This window comes from Sinocyclocheilus grahami, unplaced genomic scaffold, assembly GCF_001515645.1.
Source record: "Sinocyclocheilus grahami isolate Dianchi unplaced genomic scaffold, SAMN03320097.WGS_v1.1 scaffold149.1, whole genome shotgun sequence".
NCBI lineage: Eukaryota > Metazoa > Chordata > Actinopteri > Cypriniformes > Cyprinidae > Sinocyclocheilus > Sinocyclocheilus grahami.
In genome coordinates this window covers 3725451-3751022 of record NW_015505328.1, presented here as the reverse complement: position 1 = coordinate 3751022, position 25572 = coordinate 3725451, and the positions used below count along the sequence as shown (strand labels likewise).

At 35.8% G+C, this 25572-nt stretch overlaps 1 protein-coding gene across 3 annotated transcripts in view; it reads left to right on the top strand.

Annotated features, from left to right (window-relative positions):
* Positions 1–7036: 7036 nt before the first annotated feature.
* znf516 (zinc finger protein 516) overlaps positions 7037–25572 on the top strand; it is a 41394-nt gene continuing 22858 nt past the window's right edge. For 2 of the 3 annotated variants that reach the window (XM_016281381.1, XM_016281383.1), the window contains exon 1: positions 7037–7293. The gene's annotated coding sequence lies outside the window, so the exon portion shown is untranslated. Of the gene's footprint in view, positions 7294–9061; positions 9255–25572 lie in introns of those variants that run through there. The other variant, XM_016281382.1, reaches the window with a different exon arrangement.

The following is a 25572-nucleotide window of genomic DNA, read 5'->3' as shown; positions in this document are numbered from 1 at the left end:
TGAGCTTTGTATCGAGATTCAGGTCAATATTTCAAACATCCTTTTTTAAATCCCCTGACTAAGTTATTGTATCTATCTATCTATCTATCTATCTATCTATCTATCTATCTATCTATCTATCTATCTATCTATCTATCTATCTATCTATCTATCTATCTATCTATCTGAATCTGCATAAAACAAGGCAGATGTGAGTAGTATTGCGGAGGCAGACTGGCAGAGCTGTTTCTTCTCCTCTGGAGGTCTGGATTGGAGATAGCACTGAGGATCTGCCGCAGGGAGGGGGGAACTGTTGTCATGACACATCTCTCCCTAGTGGAGGAGGGGTTAAGCACTCAGGGATTTCCACCGAAGCAAGACTCCACACCAGCCCGACCATCTGCCCGCGCCCCTGCTCTCTCTCTCTCTCTCTCATTCATCCTGGATTCTCCCTCCTCCTCGCACGTCCATCACTGAGAGAGATCAGATTCGCTGGTTATTAGGCCAATGTAGTGTATTGCGTTAGAATGCATTAGAAATGAGTTTTTGAATGATAACTAAGAAGCTGATACTATCATTTTTCAAAGGTGAGAAGAACTGCACACATACAGGTACATGACATCACACACACCTACTGTAAGTGTGTTGGTGTAATGTGGTTAGGAGGGACATATTCTTTCTAACCGCCAGCTTGCAGATGAACAAGACTGCCTGTTAGACAGCTGCTCCCCACTATCAGTCACCTGCGGGCGATGTTGTATTTGAAACTCTCTGCTATAGTCCATCATCAGCTAAACACAACTCAAATCAGGAAGCTAACATTCTCAGAATTTTGACTAATGTTATAGGAAGGTGCTTTCAAAGTTTTATTCATGTTCATCAATGCACACAAAATCTCTTTAGATAAAAAGTATACTGTTATAAACTTATAGTAACCATTATGTTCTATCAATGGAACATTGTCCACTTTTAGTTTTTTTAAATTTTTACATAAAATGAATATAAAAAAATTAAATAAAATAAGGTGAAAAACATTGCCATTTTGAAACCCTGTACCACATCAGAAAATGTAAATCAATGAATAAATAAATAAATACATTTTCTTTCAGTGACGTTAATAGAACATTCATTCAGAGTTACATGGTTATAAATAATGTTCTGTTTTTTTAAAACAATTTAACCCTGTAAGCAATTTTACTGTAAAAACAAACAAATAACAAACATTTTTCGAAGTTATAAATAAAACAAAAATTATTGGAGTATGTTCTACAAGAAAATATATGTCAGTCTAAAAATTCTGTGTTTAATTAAATGTTACTTGCTGTTTCTTTGTAATTGATTGTAAAATTAATTGTACTAGCAATTCCTAGAATATTCTTTCTACATCATTTTTTATGAATTCATTTTTTCAATATTCCTGCATAGTTGACAAATAAAATAAAAAGTTTTTAAAATACAATAATGGACAGTGAACATAATGGACATTCCGTTCAGAGAACATTCAGAAAGAATGTTTTCATAACTTAACTGGCTTGACTGGAACTAGTATTTTTGTTTGCTGGGTTACATCTATTTTGTAGTCCGAGCCACAAAGCCATCCGTGCGACTTCAGGACACATAATAAAGCCCTTTCGGCCGCGAGCGGCTGACTCCAGCCCTGGTCCTGCTCTGAGGTAATGTCATAAACATGCCAGACTAGCGTTTTCTCTCTATAGCCTGACAGAACGAATCTATCAGCCATTATTAGCAGAGCTCCTGAGCAACCATGACAAGAAAACACAAACCTCTTTATTCTCTTTTTATGCTGTTTTAACAGAGTCGATCTCCTGTCCCAAAACTAATTACAGGTACAAAGAGACACTGCCAGATGAAAGCACCTATGCTTTGATGGATGATGAGAGGCGAAATAAATGCGATTTGTGCAGTAATGGACGACGGAAGACTTTCTGCAGCATCTCTAAGTTCTGTTCGGGAGTGTCAGTCATTGAACAAGCCTAGAATTTCTAACCAGCGAGGATCCAGGCTATGAACACAAAGGCTCAAAGGTTCAATCGCAAACTAGGAGGGGCCCTGGAGAGTTACTGAGATCATCTTCTCGCTCAATGCCCTTGAGCAAGGCCCTTAACCTTAAGGTGCTCCAGGGGGACCATCCCTACTGTCAGTGCACACAAAATCTCTTTAAATAAAGTATATTCTTATAACCTACTGTGGTATCCATTATGTTGTAACAATGGAATATTTCCACATAATTTTTTATTTTAACATAAAATAAGAAAGAGATTAAAAAAGAAAGAACAAAGGTGAAAAATATATATAAAAAAATTTTTCTTAAAGAAATAGTTCCCCTCAAAAATGTAAATTCTGTCATCATTTACTCACCCTCATGTGATTCCAAACCTGTATGAGTTTCTTTCTTATGTTGAACATAAAAGAAGATATTTTGAAGAATTCTGGTAAATTAAACAGTTGATGGTCCCCATTGACTTCCATAGTATTTCTTTCCCTAATATGGAAGTCAACGGGGACCAACAAGTGTTTGGTTCTTCAAAATTCTTCAAAATATCTTCTTTTGTGTTCAACATAATTATTCCTTTAAGTAAATTTAACATCAATTAAATTCATGTTTCTTTTAGGAATTGCTATATTTGTATATTAATACATTTTGAACTTATACAAATTTAGACTGAGTGCTCTATTCTTTGATATGTATCTTTAAAGTGAACCTCATAGTCTAGTCAACTGTATTCTCTTTTCCTGACTTTTTTATTTTTGTAGAATACTTCAATTTTTCTAACTTAAACTGTATTGTTTTACATAAACATGGTTTTATTACTATAACCATTTCCAAATAAACAAATAACTGAATATATATTTCAATATAATTGAGGCCGCTCAGAAAAATTACGAATGATGAAATTAATTCCACTGAAATTCCACTGAGCTACAGAAATTGGCAATGTTTATTTTTTTCTCAATTTACTGTCTTAAATCAAGCTGATCTGTGACGAAAATAGCATAATATTTACAAATATTTAACTGCTTATAAATATTTAACATCCAACAACTGTTGTAGTTTTTTTTTTAAGATTTTTTTTTCCCCCCGAAGAGCAATACATTGAGCAATACATACAGAAAGTTTGAATGTTCTAAAGATTTAATTTGTAAACCTTTTGGTGGAATTGGAATTTATAATGTATAATACTCCAAAAAAACAAACAAACAAAAAAAACATTTCCACACCACAATAACATTAAATGTTTTAATTTCGCATCAGTATTCTAAAGGGCAAATAAATAAAATCTAAATAGGTGTTTAGAGTCCTAAAATTTCATCTCATGAGATTTACAGTGTTCTAAAAGAGTTTCCAGCACTTTATGACTTCCAATGTTGTTTTTCTGTTTCATTAGTAACGTTTGGTAACCGAAGGGCCAAATACAGTGAATTCTGAGTATAAGACGAAAGAAACCAGGAGTGATTTGTAAACATAACACTCAAATGAGAGAACTCACAGCGAGTTGACCACGGTGCACCTTAATTGTCTCAGGATTCAGCTCCGGTTTGCCTCTATTTTTCTGAATAGATTAGTCCCTAGGTCAAAGTTTGGCGGGCTCCCCTTCCCCCTCCCCATCATGAAATATTCACCACATTCTGCTGTTGTCAAAGCAACAGGCCTGACACTGCAAATCACAAAACAAGGGATTAAAGCAGAGGGGTTAAGTATATAACATGCGGGTTTGAACTGTTTTAACCAATGAGAAACCAAACTGCATCTGCTGGCGTGACCTATTTTTAGACTTCCTTTTCCTGCAACATTCTATACAAAACTATTCATATTCCGCTTCAGACGAGAGTAACTGATGTCACTGATAGGCTACTATGTATATGTCCCAGATTTAAAGTAGATGCTTCCTGTTTTACTACAGCGCCAAGAGGTTGCTTCAGCTACTAATGAATAGTTTTCAGATGCAAAGGCTCACTTCAAGTTAGAAATGAGTCAATTGAGCTTGTTATTCTGTTGTCTCTATAAACGGCACAGTTGGAGGTGAACAGGAAAAGCATTCTGCACTTCTCGATGGAGCCCGTGAACTCTGACCTGCTGGAAGAATATTCACATGCATCCTCCCCCACTCTTCAAACTAACTCTCAGAGTCAAAGTTGTTCTGCTCTGCACTGTGGTGGAAAACAACAGGTTGCTTCTTTCAGATCGTTTCACATGTTCCATAACTAGGATGCATAAGGATCTGTAGTGCAGAGCAGAATGCGAAGACTTTCTGGAGCAGAATGCAAACGCCGCAAGAAAAGAAATGAGAAGAAGGTGTTCTTTGTGAGGGCAAAGTGTGTCTGCAATGCAAATACGCTCGGGATAAAACACAATAGGTCGCAGACAGACTTAATGTAAATGATTTTAAACATCTTTTAAACATACTCAGGCCCAACTGTAACCCGCTGTTTGTGCTTCTGTTAAAATATTCCACTCACGCCACAGCGCTTTATTGTTTTTCACATGTGATAATTTATACTCATCCTTTGCTCTTGTGTCCAGACTCCTGTGTGTGAGGTTTTGTGTGTGCCTGAGAGGAATCGAGGGGTGAAAGAGTTCAGAGGTGCCCTTCCCCCACAACCAAAAAATCCATCGACTCTCGCTCATGGACTTCCATCTCAAAAACAAGCCCTTAAAAGGGTGGCAGTCCCTGATACCACAAACCAGGCCTAATTTTACCACACTAAGTGTCAAGCATACTCATAAAATGATTAGAAAGGATGAAAGATGTATACAAATTATTATAGAAAATGTGAGAGAAAAGTTTAAAAACACGCTTTGTTAGGCTGGCAGCTGTGCCGTTCGATAATTGCGCGAATGCGTTGATTAATGATCAAAGTTGTGGGCCAGAGGTAGTGTGGCTGGTGGTTAATGACGGGGTGAGTCTGGGATTAAATATGAGATGGGTAAGTGGAGATGAGGGGGTCAGGTTGCATGTCTTTTCAGACCTACTGTTCATACTGGAGCATTGTGAGCGTGTGAGGGGGAGGCACTGGGGCCCAGCGGCAGCCACAAGCGACAGCTGTCACAGCCTCTGGTGAGAGCCGCTAATGACCCCTCTTCACATAGGTGTCCTGCAACAGCTCCAGACAAACAGCTACTGCAATATCCACTTCTGCATGGCAGGCCTGAAAGTTATGTAATGAAGGACTGAAATTATACAATGGTGATTATGTTTGACTACTGACTTTAGATTGCACTGTTTTTAAAGGGCAAGTGTGGTGAATAAAAAAAGCATTTAAAGCTTTTCTTTCGATGAAAAGAACAATTAAATCAGTTAATTAAAGTAAATGTGTGAGATATATATATATAGATATATATATATATATATATACTAGTGCTGGGCAAGGATTAATCGCGATTAATCGCATCCAAAATAAAAGTTTTTGTGAACATAACATATTAACATATACTGTGTATATTTATTATGTATATATAAAGACACACACACAGTATATATTTAGCAAATATTTGCATGTATTTAAATGTATATATTTATATTCATATAATTTCTTTTTATATCTAATTATATTTAATATATAAACATAACATATTTTTCTTAAATATATACATGCATGTGTGTGTATTTAATATAATATTATTATTACATTTTAAATAAAAATAACAATACAATTAATACCATTAAATGCAACTCCTATATGAAATCTTCAATAGCATGCCTGTATATTCATCATGTGCCAATAATGCAGTTTTAAATTTTAAGATAAATGTGTCAATGACAAATAATATCTGTGATGATAAACCCAGTTTAAACCACAAGTTATTAGAAACATGATGTATTTATGTCAGTTTCATAAACGGGGCATTTTAGAGCACTTTCTACAAAAAACAAACAAACAAACAAAACATGGAAATGTCAAGTAACTCAATTTTTTCTTTGCACGTTGAGTACACAATTGAACATGTGTGTGTATTTATATATACATAATAAATATACACAGCACACGCACATATATTATGTACACAAAAACCTTTATTTTGGATGCGATAAACCATGATTAATCGTTGCCCAGCACCAATACACACACACACACACAAACAATATATATATATATATATATAATGTGTGTGTATTTAATATAATATTATTATTACATTTTAAATAAAAATAACAATACAATTAATACCATTAAATGCAACTCCTATATGAAATCTTCAATAGCATGCCTGTTTGCCCCCATTTTGCCAGTAATGCAGTTTTAAATTTTAAGATAAATGTGTCAATGACAAATAATATCTGTGATGATAAACCCAGTTTAAACCACAAGTTATTAGAAACATGATGTATTTATGTCAGTTTCATAAACGGGGCATTTTAGAGCACTTTCTACAAAAAACAAACAAACAAACAAAACATGGAAATGTCAAGTAACTCAATTTTTTCTTTGCACGTTGAGTACACAATTGAACATGACCGAATCATCATTTTTACTCAACTTGACCTGCACAAAATGTGCTTCTTTGATAAAAGGTAAAAGAAAAAAAAATATATATATAAATATTATAAAAATAATAATGGTGATGGTCATGATGGTCTAAAGAGGTCACATGACAAGAAAATGGCTTCCAGCATGTTGGTCGAGACACTTTGATTTGCCAATTCATACTCCAAAACAAAACAGGTTCAGAAACATGGCTAATAATAAATAATATTGATTAGGCTTTTAATTTATTAGATTAATACTACATAAAACATAGCTATTGTGACTTAAATCAATATTGTATTTCTTTGTTTGTTTATTTACTTGGTAAAATACAATCTTTTTAATAACCTAATAGATTCAGAGAAAATAAAAAAATGAGCATCTCGTCCTTGACCCATATATAGAATATGTTTATCTGTTCTCAAATCATTTAATTATAATCTCTAACTGGCAATCACCATACATTGTCAGGTTATATGCCAGTAGACAGAGATTGTAGCATTCCAAACACTCTCAACACCCGACTTCTGCATCACCCAACTTTATGCTGAACAAACAATAGTCAATGAAAGAGGGAGGAACCATTGCCGCTCCAGGTGTCGCACCAAACACACGGGGCACCTCGCTGTCTATCCGTCTCGATCTGGATCAACGTCGCTCGATGTCATCTCATTGTTTCCTCGATCTACAAGCCTAGGATCGCTAGATCGCTTTGATATGCGATTTCAACGCTGAAGTCATTTGGAAACTGCGGATGCCACTCAGTTTGTCATCCTCGCGGAGTGTCACCTTGCGTTTGTGCCGAACTTCATTACGTCATTTTTATAGGTAAGTTTCGAATCGAATTCTGAGAAAGAATCCATCATAAACAGTAGGGTCGCTTAATCTTTTGTGCTAATAATAGTTCGCTACTTTAAAGGGAGATCGGACGGGGAGATTTCGCTCGGGTTTGCTGTCGTGATGTGAATAGGCATTGTTTCAGCGCTAGTCTAATTGAGATTAGATTAAGATTAGAGATCAATCTATTGGCAACTCACTTTAAACGATAGTCGCACACTCAATGATTGCTTTCTTTAGTGTAGACAGCAGTAGCCTACATAAAGCCTGTCGTGTCGCACTCTCACATAACCTCTGCCATAACCCATTCTGTTTGTCCATGCGCTATTTTTAGGAAGTTTCTTTTTTAACCATCGAACCATCTGTATAGAGATGGAAATCGGAAGGAATTGATTGATTCCGATTCCTCCCGACCATTGCGTAGTTCCATTAACGAGTAACTTTTGAGGAAGAAATGTTTGGAAACAAGAATTTCTTGTTGTAGGCTACTGCACTCAGTTTGTTGCTGATGAGATCGAGGAAATCATTTCAGATTTCTACATAACATATAGGGCTAGCCTGTAACAAATCAGAAATAAAGTCAACACATTTCTGGCAAAGGGTGTGTTTACATAGACTTTTAATGAGTTTTCACAGACTTTTAAGAGGTGGAAATCCACTGTGTCTTACATAAAATATAAAACAAACAAAACTGGGGTAACAATTGATTTTTTATTTATTTAGCCTAGACCTAGCCTATATAAAATACTATGATCGCCGCAGCAAGTGTTTGTGGTTTTAGTAAAACGAGACAGATTAAAGTGCTTTTGATTCACTAAGAAGAACCGACTCTTACGAGTCATTTATTTTGAAATCGTAGTACACCGGTTATACAGTATGTTTTTGATTCATTATAAAGAACCGGTTCATAAGAGAATCATTCATTCGGGATTCGGACTATGTTGGCTGCTATTTGTTTCGCGCTGTACATTCAGTAGCAATGTTGGTATAAACAACACTTAAAACAATCAGAACAGCTGTGTTCCGAGAATGCACGTCCAAGAATCCAATGTCGTGAAAATCATTCGGTTTGGTAGGCCTATTGGTTAAATGGCACCTATTCGTAAGAACCGTTTCTCGGTTTCCAACTCTATTTGTGGGAATTCAGAAATATAAAGCTTTTGAGCTGGCATGCAGCGGTGTCGTTATGTTAAGTTTAACATAACTTTTAGCTAATTTAGGCTATTTACTTGAATGTGTTCTTAACATTTAGATCTACAATCGACAAATAACGACCAGCAATATTTTATTCACTCTTTACTCTTGTTAACTTAACATTTTATATCGTGTAGCCTACAAATGAATTTTTGTTCTGACCGTAACTATAAACCCAAAACTCATCCAGGCTCAGGGAAACAGCTGTACATTTAAATAATAAACTTGTTGATGCAGTGCAACACATGATCCATCACTGAAAACCAATTATTTTAGATGGAAAAAAAACATGCCATGCAATTAGAATTAAATTAGGTTATCAGCTAGCTTCCATCATCCTATTGATTTTTTTCGACATGATTACTTTAAACATGATCTATTATTAGACATTTTAACGGTTTTTTTGGGGGGTACAATACACAATAGCGATCAATGGCATCGGAATGAATTGTCTTAAATCTAAACCCAGTGTTACTTTGAGAGCTATTACTGTCTAGGGCGGGGCTTTGGTGCTTTACTTTTTTTGTTTTGTTCAGTGTTTTTTTTCCTCCCCTCTCCTTGAAAGCTTGTCGGATGCTTGTCAGTTCGCATTTAGCTTACCATTATCAAGGCTCAAAGCCTTTAGAGGACGACGGACTGCGATTTACAGGGAATTTTTGGATAACGGTCCTGTTGAATTGGGATCTTAACTATACGGAGATAAGGAATATGTGACTGAAGCATTTGAAAAGCAGCAGAGGATGTTCGTGCTTCCTAAAGTATGTGCATGACTGATCTTCCACATGAGGACAACTTGATAAATAAAAACATAAGGCATTTTACAGCTAAAACGTAATCAAACTTAAGTATTGTGTATACTAATTATAGTATGTTTTGGTTATACAGTATTTGATTCTGTAATAAACTTTGATAAGTAAACAACTATGTCCAGTTTACAAACATCTAAAATTCAGAAACTTGTTTTAATCTTAAAGCAACTAATTTAAGTGTTTTATTGTTACTAGCTCCTACTGTGTTAAGTTTGCATGCTTATTTACATATAAGGAAGGTTTCTTATTTATTGTGCTCATTAGCTTGGATAAAAACTGTTACACTGGTTTTAGTGCTGTTTGATAATGAGGAGAATGAAGGGGAGGAGGGTGATATGTTGTGTGCATTATCATTATCACAACTGTCATGGTGCCAAGGAACAACTGCTCATGTGAAGCTGAAAGTTCATGTACCAGTCAAATAAGTTGAGGGAGGTTTTGTGGTAAATGACACAACAGGCATATGCAGGGCTCTCTTGTGTTATTAGGTGAATTTGCTGGCATAAGGACTGTTGGGGGGCTGCTGCTGGGATGGCGTCAGCACACTAGTTAATACCCCTTTGCTTTGTGATGAGGGGTCTGTTTCTGACTAAAATGAACGGGTTACTTTTGTGCTTTCTTTTGGGTGTATTCCTTTTTTGGCACTGCAATTGTTATAGTAGAGTTCATGTAGATAGAAGTGGAGTATATTTGTGGAGTTGTTTTGTCAGGGGACCTAAAATGGTGTTTAATTTGAAAATTAATTCCTTTAATCCCATATTTTTCACAGTGTGCACATGTAGTTTAACTCTAAAGGAACGAACTGCATGCCTTTTCTAAAAAAGTTTGTGTTGATATGTGAAAATAATTAACTTCTCAAAGTCCCAAGTTGCATACTTTACTGTCTTTACTAAGTTATTGGTTGTCAAGAGGCTGCCATGGGTTTAAAAAATGACACTGAACACTACAGTTATTCTTGTGTTCTGTGCCGACAGACAAAAACCTTATCTTGCAGCAGTGGTGGGAGATATTTGCATGGGCCTTTTGCTAAAGTCACTTCCCTTTTATGTGCAGCTGGTTACTGTGCTCAGCCTCAAGGAAGCAAGTTGTTTACATGGCTTCGGTTCACGCACTACACACCTTTTGACAGTGCAAATCAAACAAACTCCAGCACGTTCATTCGGGAATGAGGGAGTGGGTGTTGTACTGCTTGTTTGAGTTGTGAAGAGACCTAAGCAACCTATGAAATCCCAGCCGTGACTGTTCTGAGATGTAAGGAAAAGTGATAAGATGCTCTGTGCTTGTTTTGTTCTTCATCTGAAAAGGGTCAGGGGGCTTGGGTTCAACCGTTTAAATGTCGAAAGATGTGGGATTTTCGGATTTCAATACTTGGCGCAATCCCTTTGAATGAGAATGGAATGAAGAGCCTTTTTAAAAATGTAAAGAAGTTTAAAAGTGTGATGGTCGAATTGGAACCCAAGCTGTTTATTTAAAATACCTGTGTTTGCTCTAAAAAATAAAGGCTTTTTATTGGCATTGATGGTTCCATGAAGAACTAAAAATAGTTATTCTATCGCATTGCTTCAAAACCCCCCTTTTGGAATCAATATTTACAAGAGTGTCTACCTAGAATACACAGCATGGTATTCTTTTCAAACATATCCAAAAAATTAAATAACACTGCACAAGTATCTGGTCTTAATTTGACACATCCATTTGTCGCCAGACTATTTTCACTTTGTTTGAGGTTTATGGCTTGAACTTGTGTTGACCTTGCGAAGCTGACCCTGTTCGTCCCCTCAGCATTCAACTACTGTATGACTTAACAAGCATTTTCAGTCCTCTCGCAACCCCTAATAGCTCAAGATCCGCTGGCTGGAGGAAGGGACCATTAACATTATCAGTGGCTTTGAGTACAGGCAGTGGGGAGGCTAAAACAAAAGACACAAGGGTGGCATTGTGAAGGATCAGCAGTAGATTACTGGAATTCTTTTTCCGTGGCCTGAATAAGCTTCTAGTTCCCCCATCTGGACACATGAGAAAAGCTTACATTTGCAACTTTAATATTTTAATGCCATTGTTATACTGAAGCAATTTGAGGCTGCCTAGCCATTAGTGTCATTTGGATTCAAAAGACGTAATAACGGGCGTTGCAAATGTAAGATCCTTTTGGTGAAGTGTGTGCAGTAATGTTTTATGAAACGTTCTGTTGATTATTAAAACATTCATAGTAGGGGAAATAGATTTTATGAGTTGACTTTATTGCTACAGTATGCGTAATGTGTATTATAGCATGTCACAAAAAAACATGTCTCATTGCTGCATCATTACCTCTCATTGCTCATTAAATCAAACATACACGTACAGAAGTAGATGAGAGAGAGGGCTGGAGGATTTGGTCATATCATCAACTGAAGTGCAGTTTTACCTGTTGTGGATTAATTTGAATAACTGTCTGTTTGATAAACAGTTGACTGTTGTATATTCAGTCTAATAGAATCATAATCAGGAAAATAGTTTCAAGGACATACACACAGAGTTCAATTTGAGATACAAAGTCAATTGCTATTTATCCTCGGGAGCAATACTTCTGAAAGGAAATATTCATAAATTTCCTGAATTCTCTCCATTGTGGTCTTAATCCACCTTTGGTTTGAATTACGGAGAGCGAGTAAAATGAAAATGTGCATTTGTTCCCTTAAAGGGATAATTGACACACAAAAATTTACATTTGTTACCCTTCATGTCATTTAAAATCCATATGTCTTTTTTTCCTGTAGAAAACAGGCAGAATGTTTGAGCTTCTCTTTTCCACAATGAAAGTAAATGGAGACTGAGGTTGTCAAGCTCCCCAAAAGACAAAAGAGTACTAGAAAAGCATTGGAAAAGTAGACACATGACTTGTGCACTATATTCTAAAATCATATGTTATGCTTTGAGTGATGGAAAAACTTAAATTTAAGTCAATTTTCACTAAAAACAGTTCATGAGAATGATGGTCACCATTCCCTTTCATTGTATGGAAAAGATCAGCTTGGATATTCCTCAATAAATAACATATTTAAAGTGATAGTCCATTCAAAAATAAAAATTCTGTCATTAGTTACTCTTTGTGATGTTTTAAACCTGTATGGCTTTCTTTCTTCTGTGGAGCACAAAAGAATGTATTTTGAAAAATGATGATAATCAGATGGTTTTGGGACCCATTGATTTCCACAGTATGGACAAAAACATGTCAAATAAGTCAATGGGGCCCGAAATTATTTGGTTACCAACACTCTTCAAAACATCCATTATGTTTCACAGAAGAAAGAAATGCAGGCGTGTTTGGAATGACATGAGAGTGAGTAAATGATGACAGAATTATACATTTTGATTGAACGTTGCCTTCATGAATACATTTTCATTTTTGGGTGAACTGTCCCTTTAAGATGCTATTTCTACATTAAACTACTTCTATTATTGGCATAATGTTGTCAGTTTGATTCAGTTATAATAAATCATTCTTCATTTGAACAACAACAATTTCCACATGAAGAACATTTACATGTTAGTATTGCTAACATAGCATTAGATTAAAAATTAAATTTACACCAGTTGTCATAGAACCTGTCATGTTCAAGTTGTCAAGTTGTGCTAAGGCAGCTAAACGTGATAATTATGGCAAATTTGACTACATCTTAACTGACAACACAGCTGAGATGACTAATGAGTTTGCAGATAAAAGAACTTAATGAGTTTCCAAATACTTGTTAATGCGCACCCTCTAGACAGACGAACAGACACATGCTCTCATTGAGTGGTGTGTTATGTCTTCATTGCTCCCCCTGGCCATCTGATAGGGAGCTGGCACCACGGCCCAGCAGCTCCAACACACGTGGTCAACATGTGGGCGGTAATCCTGCTATTAGGGTAATCTGCTCAACCCACCAATCAATAAAGAGCACGCCCATCCTCCATCAGAGCCCTGTAACAGGCAAAATTAGGGCTGAAGAAAAATTATTTAATCACTGGGATTAAGTGCAGCTGAGGGGGAGGAGAGACTCCGCATGAAGAGTTTAATTTGCTGAGTTAAGACGTCCAGGTTAAGAGTGAACAGATGTCTTCTTAAACTGGTTGATATTTATTTGATTATATACCTATTTGTGATTTTTGTATGTTTTTGATTAGGCAGTAAATGGTCCGTGTTTTATAGTAAAATACAGAGTAAGTTGCATACAGTTGCTCCAGAAAGTCTTTGGACACTTATGCCACAATTTAAAATGTATGAATGTCATTGCGTTATATAACAAAATATTAAACCAAGTGCCATTATTAAAGAGAGCACTTTTCAAGCTGAACATTTCATTAAATAATTATTTGTACATGTTCAGATTGTTTAATTGGTTAAGTTAAAAGTTAATTCTCAGTCATTTGTTTGCTGCCTGGTTTGATATTTTAATATAAAATGCAATCACACGAGTACTTTATTTATATTGAAGTGTACAATTTACGTATGTAGTATAAACAATATGGAAAAAATTAATACATTTTTATTTATTGATAAATTATAAATAGACCTAATGTAATTATAAAATGTATTATTTTATTTATTTGTATGTTTGTGTGCTTGTTTGTTTATACACTGAACAAAATTATAAACGCAACACTTTTGTTTTTGCCCCCATTTTTCATGAGCTGGTCTCAAAGCCTTAGGCTGGCCTTTTATTGTGGCCAGCCTAAGGCACACCTGTGCGATAATCATGCTGTCTAATCAGCATCTTGATATGCCACACCTGTGAGGTGGATGGATTATCTCGGCAAAGGAGAAGTGCTCACTAACACAGATTTAGACAGATTTGTGAACAATATTTGAGAGAAATAGGCCTTTTGTGTACATTGAAAAAGGCTTAGATCTTTGAGTTCAGTTCATGAAAAATGAGGGCAAAAACAAAAGTGTTGCGTTTATAATTTTGTTCAGTGTAATTACAAATGTCATTCCGCTTCGTATTAGAGTAATTCTGTTTTGAGGCATTACGCCTCAACTGGTATAGTAAGGTCAACTAACTGTACTCGTTTTTCCAGAGTGTTTAGTTGAGAATACATGTCCTAATATGCCTGTGTGTTTTGTTTTATATGTACACAAACAAAAACTATCTGTCTTGACTAGAAGTTATTCAAATAATTGCAGATCCCTTATCTTTTAAAAGAGTAATGCTGCCTAATCAGCATCGCCCAGTATAGTGCAAAAACAGGCTGGTGATGTCATTACTGTAAATTGCTTGTGGTAGTGCGAACAAATGTATTTTGAGCATAAAAACTGTTTTGGAATGATTGTGTCCAGAATTTGTGTGTATCAGCTGTGTTGGGTGTGCATAATGCCCTGTGTCTAGTGGAGGGCTTGGCACATGGGTGAGCTGGCAGCAGCGGACAGAGAGAGCTAAGCAGGGCACAGCTTTGGCACTAGAGAGCACAACAAGTGATGGCAGTGTGTATCTTCCTGTCCAACGTTCCAACAGGAACAGGTTGGTACTGTATGCTGCACACATCCCTGTGTTTGACCATGACCTCACTGCCATCATGTCCAGCATATAGTTAGCAAAGTTTTTCCGAACCATTGCCATTGCCTTTGTCCTTTTAAAGGGATAGATTACTCAAAAATAGTATTTATTCACTGTTTTTCCCCATGTAATGAAAGCAAATGGGGACTGCAGCTGTTAAGCTCCAAAATGACAAAAAAGCAACATAAAAGAAATTCATAAACTATATATATTGTCGTATTAACTGAAAATCCTTCTCTGTATGATTTTATGGTGATTTTTTTGTATGTTTTAAAACGTTGATGGGTCCAGTCGTCATTCACTGTCATAATATGGAAAAGACCAGCCCAGATTTTCTTCATAAGTTCATCTTTTGTGTTGGAAAATAGAAATTCATATGATTTTGGACAACGTGATGTTGAGTAAATGACAAGTTTACAGTCAGTAAGATTTATTTTCTTCTTGTTTTTAAAGAAATTACCATTTTTATTAAGCAATAATGCGTTAAATTTGATCAAAAGTGACAGTAAGGTATGGTGGCCATATGTGCCATTTATATGGGACACGTCCTGGCCATGATTTTTATATTGCCTAAAACATCCAAAGTATTTTGACCAATAACATGCAGGTATTGTACATAATCGACCAATCGTGAGAAGGTGAGAACGATCAAAGCGATACAAATACGCGCACGTGTTTGTTCATCCGTCTGTTCGACTTGAAGCTGCGCACCGATCGTTGTATGACACCAAAGTACCTTGAGAGCGATTTAAAAGCATAAGGAGCCGTCTGCTCTGCTCTCTATAGCTCTCGTGAAATAATGTCATACAACGATCGATCTGCACAGTGCTAACAGCCAAAACCTGGATATTTTAGGCAATATAGAAATCCTGGCAAGGGTGCGTCCTGTAAAAATTGCCCGTATGGTCACCCTACAGTAAGGATGTGTTACAAAATATTTTTATTTCAGATAAATGCTTTACTTTCTATTCATCAAACAAACCTGAAAAAAAATGTCCACAAAAATATTAAGCAGCACAACTGTTTTCAGCTGTTTGCAGCAAATCAGCAGATTAGAATGATTTCTGAAGAATCATGTGACATCACAGGGATAAATGACATAAATATATATTCAAATAGAAAACGGTTCTTTTAAATTGTAATGGTATTTCACAATTTTACTGTATTTTTTCAAACCTCTTAATGACTGTAAACTTTTGAACATGTAATTAGTATAATTCTTCTTTTTGGGTGAACTGCCCCGTTTTGTGGCTTTACCTCATTGCAGCATAACCAAACATATTAATCTAAGACCTGATCTTTCCAGACTATAGCAATGCTGAAAGACTGATCATATGATACCAGGCCAAATTAGACTAGACCATACCAAACCAAACCTGGTTAAACCAGATCATGTTATACAATTAGAACATAATACTTCTCCAAACCACAGCACATCATCCATATCAGTGCCACACTAGACCAAACCTGATTATACTTCTATAAGAACCAGACCAAAGCCCTTTATGATACTTTATTCGGTAGTGCATAATCACACAATGTCTAACAGATGTTCCATTTGAGATTATAGAAACAAGCCATTGGCTGGAAACCACACAAACAGTTGGGGCAACTCCACCCTTAGACAGAACTGAAACGGCTCTTTTTCTCTTGAGCTTGTAATGCAAACCAACGCAAAGCCAATCTGACAGATAAAGGTACAGGGAATTTTAATCACAGTTTCACATAAGAAGTTTATATTGTGTTTCTGGCTTGGATTCATTTTGTAAAACATCTAGGACAGGTTCTGCTATGTAAACTTAACTTGATAGTTTTGTTTTTGTTGTTTACTCTCATATGCGTCATTATTAGTGACAGGGCTGTAACAACCACAACTAAACGCAATGTTTAGATTACATTACATTTAGTCATTTAGCAGACGCTTTTATCCAAAGCGACTTACAAATGAGGACAATGGAAGCAATCAAAATCAACAAAAGAGCAATGATATAAAAGTGCTATAACAAGTCTCAGTTAGCTTAACGCAGTACACATAGCATGTTTTTTTTTCAATAATATAATAAATAAAAAGAAAACCGATAGAATAGAAAAAGAATAGAGCAAGCTAGTGTTAGAGGTCTTTTTTGCATTTGTTCATTGTATAATAAATGAAAAGAAAACCGATAGAATAGAAAAAGAATAGAGCAAGCTAGTGTTAGAGGTCTTTTTTGCATTTGTTCATTGTATAATAAATGAAAAGAAAACCGATAGAATAGAAAAAGAATAGAGCAAGCTAGTGTTAGAGGTCTTTTTTGCATTTGTTCATTGTATAATAAATGAAAAGAAAACCGATAGAATAGAAAAAGAATAGAGCAAGCTAGTGTTAGAGGTCTTTTTTGCATTTGTTCATTGTATAATAAATGAAAAGAAAACCGATAGAATACAAAATATTATTAAGCTAGTGTTAGTTTTTTAAAATAAAGAAAACAAGCAGCAAATGAATAGAGTGCAAGTCTAAAAGGGACAAGTGTTTTTTTTTAAAGAATAGAATTAGAATAGAGAGTGCTAGAGTTCGAGGGTCAAATAAAGATGGAAGAGATGTGATCAAAGATGAGATTAGTGATCAATGATATAGTTTTTAAAAAATAGTTTATTCTTAAAGTGATAATTCACCCAAAAATGAAAGTTCTGACAAAATGTACACACTCTTGTGTTCATCTAAACTTGAACACACAAGATAATTAAAAAAATGTAGCTGTTATTTTTATCCATAAAACAACATTGGACCCTATCGACTTTCATTGTCTGCACAAAAACAGCTGAAACATTCTTCAAATAATCTTTTGTTTTCAGCAGAAGAAGGTCAGTTGTAGTTACAGCCTTTGGTTTGAAGGAAAACATTAACAAGCTGTGCAGTTCTTCACTTGATTTATGGAAAGTTTAAACTTCAGCAAAGACAAACATTCAGCTCGTCTGGGTTTTGCATTTCGCCATCAGACACTTTTATTTATTTTTGAGGGCACTTAAACTGATTACGTAAAAATTACATTTTACAAGACCGCAAGCAAATGTCCTACCAGATTATATGCTATACAGTACTACACCATAGTGCTATATATAACATTAAACTGCACCATCACACACTATCTAATAGCTGTTGCTATTTAAAGCACAGCTGTTGCTAAGTCAGTAGAACCTTATCACAGGTCTGTTTGAGTAACTGAGGTATTTGTAAACGAGTATCACATTCTTTGTTCACTGATCTGATTTCAAGGATTCCATGTTCTGTCAAAGCAGCGATGCATTTGCTCTTCTCTTTACGCAGTGCACCCCTCTGTATTTTAGAAACTTGCTAATAGTGTCTCGTCTCTCTGGAGATGTCCCTGTTGTGCCTTTTTCATGTGGACTGATTGCATGTGGATTTCAACTAATTGGATCCTGTGGATGTCAAGGCCTTGCTGCTGTAAATTATTCAGAGTCAGGTTTGTCTGTAAAACAACATGTAGAAAAGCACAGCACGTTATATCTTTGCTGTACTTCGTATTTAATGCAGCTAAATATTAGATGTTGACTAATTGTTGCTTTAAGATACATGTGTATATAGGTATGTATATATCATTTTGAAAGGATTACGATTGTATGAATGGGAAGGACAAGTATTATGTCTTGGCAATATAGGTGGACAATGAGTTTGATGTTGCATTGTTTTTTGCAAAACATTCAAGGTGGAATGTCCAGTGAGTGGTGCTAAAAGTGTTTTCAGTTTTATCCGAAACAGATCATTATGAATGTGACCCATTGGTTGTTCTACATATTACAGCAATTAGAAAATAAAATTTCCAAAGAATGGTGCTAAAAGGTTCATGCTTTATTATATTTGAAAATAACGTCCACTAAATCCTACCCTAAACCTAACCGATAGTGGTAACAAAAGCAAACATGAGACATAAACACGTGCTGAGACAACCACCCCATTCTGTCTTGTGTCTACAAGTCTATAAGGTTTTTTACATTTTTTTATCATGACTCCGGTTTCACAGGACTTGCACCCAAATTTGTTGTACCAGGTGAGCTCCTGAGCAAGTTTACTATGTCAGAAAAGCCATACATGTGGAGCTGGTAATGTGATGCAAACATTAAGTGTGTTAGTTTACAAATCATTCTGTTCTCCTGTCTGGCATTGACTCATTTGCTCCTCAAATATCACGCTCTGTTTCATTTGTGTGACCTGAATAAGGGAGCCATATTCCCTTCAAAAAAAGGTTTCTCAATTGAAAACAGCCACTTCCTTACTTGATCCCATACCCACTAGCATGGGCGACATTTTACTCTTGGGTGGGGGGCAAAAAAAAAAAAAAAAATATATATATATATGTATATAAATAAAAACAATTTTTTTTTTTCAGATGTAAGCATCAAAACAATGCCCTACCGTATTGCAATGCATCAAAGCAGTCAATCCAACACAGTCAAGAATAAATTAAAGAGATTGCCACCGTTTAGTAAACTGTGGAATAGCTTTGGCTCTTCCTGCTGATTTGAATTTGATGCTTCCCGTTTGTCAGTTGATGGCCTTTCATTTTTAACCAGAAATGTGCACGCTGCTTTTCAGTGTCTTTTTCTCGTGTCACTTGAAATGTTTCCTTTTTGAATCGTTGTTACCAAAGGCGAGAGATGTGAGGAAAAAATAAACGATCAGTTGTGGGACTATATTCTGTCATAAATCACATACCATTCATTGCTGAACTTTCTACCGACCGTTACTGGAAGTGAAATGAAATTAATGGTTGATATGTCCCGATCTCAATAAAGTTTACACACTCTTTTGGTCTGTGAATTAGATCTCGCTCGCGCGCTGTCTGTGGAGGTTTGGCCAGGACCGATTCCAGAATGAAATCAACATGTTTTATGTTCCGTCCATTGCCAATCACTGCTATTTCGAGAGTGAATCCCGCAGAAATATGTGGATGTCATTCCCTAAACTTTGCAGGGTGTAGCCTATGTGTCCGAAAAACTAAAGTTTCATACAAATTCTGAATGATTATACCCTAGAAAGTGCGCAAAGCGAGCTCCCTTTATCACTAAAAAGTGTCACTCATCTTCATCGCGATCTTACAAAGTTCTGTTATAATCAATGAAGCTCTCTAAACTGCACAATTAATATCTTATTTACATCGCGTCTGCACTTAGTCATGAGATGATGATTCACATGCAAACATTGATTATGAAAACCTAAACAATTTTCGTCCCATTTCCCATCTCCCTTTTCTTGCTAAAAGTTTGGAGTGAGTTGTTGCTAATTTCTCATTTAACTGAAAACAATCTATTTGAGCCTTTGCAGTCTGGCTTCCGTAAATTCCATAGTGTTGAAACGGCATTGGTTAAGATCACAAATGATCTGCTAATTGCCTCCGATTCGGGCTGTCTTTCAATTCTGGTCCTGTTGATCTCAGTGCCGATTTTGACACTGTAGATCATTCTCTTTTAATTACTCTTTTAGAAACAGTTTTTAGGGTCTCTGATACTATACTAAAGTGGTTTAGGTCCTACCTCACAGATCGTAAGCAGTTTGTTACAATGGGTGGATTTAGGTCAGAGGTTGGTGTCGTGAAATCTGGAGTCCCTCAAGGATCAATTTTGGGCCCCTTTTTAATATCTACATTTTCCCACTTGGTCAACTTTTAAGATCTCTTGGTCTAAAATGTCATTTCTATGTGGATGACACTCAAATTTATATATACACAAAACCTGATGATACTGTGCCTGTGGATTTTCTTTCTCAATGTATTTCTAGGATAAAGGAATGGATGTCGCAAAATTTTCTTTGTCTCAAAAGTGAAAAGACTGAGATTATGCTCATTGGTTCACCCCACCAGTTGCGTAAAGCTGGAACGGTTTCTTTAAAGGGGTCCTATTATGCTCTTTTACAAAGCCTTGATTTTGTTTTGGGGGTGTACTAGAACTTATACTAGGTTGTTCGAAAAACGCATTATTTTTCACATATTTTACATTATTACAACCCCTCTCTCCCCAGTCTGGCATGAACGGCTCGAATAGTTCCTGTATCAAATGAAGGCCCGCCTTCTGAAATACGAAATGTGCTGTGGTTGGTTAGCTGGGCCAGGGGGGGTTGTGATTGGTTAGCTGGACCAGTGGGTGTTGTGAGTGGATAGCTGGGCCAGTGTGTGTTGTGATTGGCAGCACTTGGCGCCTGGTCGGGAAATGTCATGCCCCTTACCATAGCCGCCTTCGAGCTTCAGTGTAAATATTGCATCAATATCAATTCAATTTGAGCGCGATTTTAAACCCGGATGATTGTAACCACTCTAAGTTTGTCTGCCTTGGAAAAGCTAGCGTGTCTCCGACATAGTGATAACACTCGTTGTCTTCTCTAGTGTAGCTCAACCAGGTCTCGTCCCATTCGTCGATACTTGTGATATCACAAATCCCGGAAAAAATGTGTTGTAGTCCAAACGAGTCGTTCGTTGTAGTTTTTGAAAAGTGATTTCTGTTAAATAAAATATCTCCTTTTGAAGTGGACTTTAAGCTTTGTAACTTTGCAGATATTTTTATGCTCAAACAGCAACATTACAGACTAACTAAAGTTGAAAAAGTGAAAACGCATAATAGGACCCCTTTAATTGTTGATGATTCTATTATGGAATCTCGGACAAAATTAAAAAATCTAAGGGTAATATTTGATTCAAATTTAACATTTGAGCCTCATGTTCTGAATACTGTTAAAACATCTTTCTTTCATCTTAGAAATATTGCCAGATTACGTCCAATGTTGTCTTTCCCTGTTGCTGAGAAGTTGATAAACACCTTTGTTTTCTCTCAAATTGACTATTGCAATGCTCTGCTGCCAGAATCCTAACTAAAACAAGGATAAGGGATCATGTCACTCCTATCTTGGAGTCTTTGCATTGGCTTCCTGTTAGGTTTAGGGTTGATTTTAAAATTCTGATGCTCACTTACAAGGCTCTGCATGGTTTGACACCGCAATATCTGTCAGAGCTTTTAACTCCATATATCCCAAGGCGGAACCTTCATTCTTCTGATACTGGATTGTTAATTGTTCCGTCTACCCGCCTAAGATCGATGGGGGATAGGGCTTTTTCTTCTCTAGCTCCAAAACTATGGAATTCTTTTCCTACTGAAATAAGGCAGGCAAATTCTCTTAACATTTTTAAATCCCGCCTTAAAACGTATTTCTTTAGGGTAGCTTTTATTTAAATTTTTATATTAATTGTATATTGTTTTTATTTCTAATGTTGTTTGAATGTGTTTTTGCTTATTTTAATAAATTTTTATATGGTGTATTTTGATGTTTTATTTATGTAAAGCGCTTTGAGAAGTAACATTTAAAGGCGCTATAGAAAAATAAATATTATTATTATTATTATTATGTACTAAAAGTGTTTTGAAGTCGTAACAGTACTGTGCAAAGAAACACACAAAAAAGTATTTATTAATCGATAATCTACCCCTGTGATCACAATTTGTTCAACAAATGAATGAACAAGAATGAAAAGTCAATGGTGTTTCAGTGCCACTAGTGTTCATTTCACCTGGAAACTGCAGTGAATTGTATGTAGAAGTACATTTCTGGAGTTTGTGTAAGTAGAGGCACCCTTTTCCAATGAGCCTAGGTTGGAAATATTAGCAAATTTCAGCTTCCCCAACAGCTGTTCCTCTGAGAAAGAGCTCAGAGATTATTAATAGCTCAAGCTCAAGGGAATTCGCTTATTGAGAAAACTAAAGCTAGCATTCAGTGCCAAACCTCTCATATCCAATACAGTGCAATCCCTTCTGTTCAGATTACTCAAGTAAGTTCTTGAAGTCTGAGTTTCTAGTGCATTTTTGCAAGTGCTTACTTATACTTAAAAAAAAAATTCTCTCTTGTGAGTACAGCTATTGCTAAGTGTTGTACCTGAAATCAGTATGTTGTGCCATAAAAAGTGGAATCAAAACACCTTGTTGTCTGGGCAGCCATTTTGTTTGTAAGGAGATACAATAAGAAATTCAGTCAAACAAATTCATTTGGTGTATGAACATTAATGAAGTTTATTGAACTAACGATTTACAGCATTTATTTTGTACAGCATTCTACATATACTAATGCATTTTTGACATTAAAGTTTATACTTTCATTTAATGCATTAACTAAGTAGTATTTATAAATTAACATTTTTATTTCTTGAAACCTAGAGCATTAACTGATGTTAGTATATACAACCTTACCGTAAAGTTTGACCAAACTTGCTCATTTGGTAAATTTTAAAGAATAGACAGAAGTATTATACATAATTCCTTGGCAAGCCTTCTAAGTCTTAACTCTCATCACATGATACAGTGTAAATATATAATTCATCTCGCAAGTCAGTGCTGCTTGTCCCCTGAGGGCAAAACTCTTCTACATCTGTTTTTTACTATCGTGACAAGTGATAGTAGCCCTGTTCTTTCACACTTCACCAAGTCTGTTTAAAGAGGTTCAGAAAGATCAGCTGAGTGAAGTCTGTGGTCTGAAGAAGGATGCTGGCAGCTTTAGTTCACTTCCTTTGGGGTGACTGGGATTAAAGGGTGTAATCCACCTCGTTTTGGCACCAGACGTCCAGCTGGACTGACCTCAAATCCCAGAGAGCCCGACATAACATATTCCTCAGTGAGGGGAATGCTCAACACCATTTTGATCAGACATGAGCCAAAAAAGCCCTTTACACAATAACTTCGTAGGCTATTGTTAAAGTTAAGCTGTAGCAAATGACCAAGATAAGCCAATGGGGGAATCTCATGTAAATTATTCGAAATGTCCAGATGATTTTTTACTCCACAAGAATAAATACATAAACAAACAAATAGGAACACATTTATTTATTTATTTATTTATTTTGTACACACACACACACACACACACACACGTGTATATATATATATATGCACAGTGTATATATATGAGCAATATCACTCGAGTACGAGAGCGATACCAGCTCTATATCAGCATGGCTGTGATTAGGCCAGAGGCAATCACAGCCGCTGATATAGTGCCGGTATCGCTCGAGTACGAGCGTGATATTGCGTTTATACAACAGTTCGACGGAACATGTGTGTAATTAAACAAGAAAGAACGGAGTGCCTAATAAAACCCTCTTTTGTGCAGAACTACTTCCTTCCACCACGGATTCAAAGCTCAAGTTGACAGTTAAACATACGTCACTTTTAGAATTCGTATCAAGGGCATGTGCTGCTTCAGTTAGGTTATTAGTGAGAAATAATGAGATTATAAGAGAGAAACAATGCGGCAAGACGTGCATCCAAATGAGAGAGAGAGAGATCGTGAAGCTAAATGTTTCTTCTTATATTAACTAACGTACTCTACGATTAGCTCAGTGAGTAATTGTATAATTTTGTTCAGTGTATATACACATATGTGTATATATCTATATGTCTATATATATGTTATACACAAGCACACACACACACAATTAAAATATAAATTACATATCTAATTATTTAATTATAAAATAAATTGTAAATGTTATGAATTGTAGTAATAATATTAATTTAATTTTAGGGTTCAAATATGATACAGTAACATTATAAATTTAACTTACGAATGTATCAAGTCAGTGAGTTTATAAAACTGCTTTAGGCACTGTTTAATAAAACCAGACTACAGAGGGACATGCCTGTTCATTTACAGCTGATCAGTAACACTGAATGTATTGCTTCTGATTTCTCACAGATTGTGTTGTATTGTTGTCAGCTAGAGTGAAAAACTAAATATTTTCTCTGGAGGGTGTGAGTTGGGCGTCCTCTCTGCCGATCCATCAAAATTCCAGCTATTGTTGCGCTCCAGTGGTTGCTCTATAAACAGGAATTGAGACCTCTCATCAGGGCAAAGGCTTCCTGTTGTAATGACGCCACACATACATACACATGTTCTTATTCTCTCTGGTTACTTATATACTCACACACACACACATACACCAGCCTTCTCCTCTCACCACCTCACACACACATATATGCACATACCAGATGGGAGATGGGTGTGACGGTGGAGTTTCATTAAAAAGAGACAGATCTTCTCTTACCAGAACAGGAACACGCAAAAGAAGAACCGAGAAGAGGGAGGGAAAGAGAGCGATTGAGATGGCTTTCACGGTGTTAGATTACCTGTCCTTCTCTGAACTAACCAGAATGAGAGAAACCAGCCGTTTTAAGAAACTTGAGCTTGTTCAGAGACTGTGACGATGACTTTAAAGCATGGATTCATATTCCTTAATGTATTAAGCCCCTGATGCATAACATTAATACTGTAATTAATTAAAAAAAATCTTAATGATTATTTTTACTTCCAAACAACCCTAGTGAAAAATAAATATACTTAAATGTATTTGAAGTACATTTATTTCATGCTAAGTATACTACAAATACATTTTCATATTTATGTACTTATAAAATACCCTGCAATTGTACTTTTAGTATACTTAAAGTCTGCTTAATTGCAACAACTAATTTTGTACTTAATGCACTTTAATTGTGCGAAAGTAGTGCTGAAGTCCAATTAAAGATATACTTAGTATATTTGATTGTGCTAAAGTGGAACTATTGCAAGTATACTTTAAATATTTTGCATTTAAAGGTTGATATTATTCAAAAATCATACAATCTTTATCAAAACTGACATTAAAACACATTTTAGACTTGATATTAAGAAATGTGCATTGTGCACAAGTAGTACGCCAAATAAAGTGTAATTATAATTT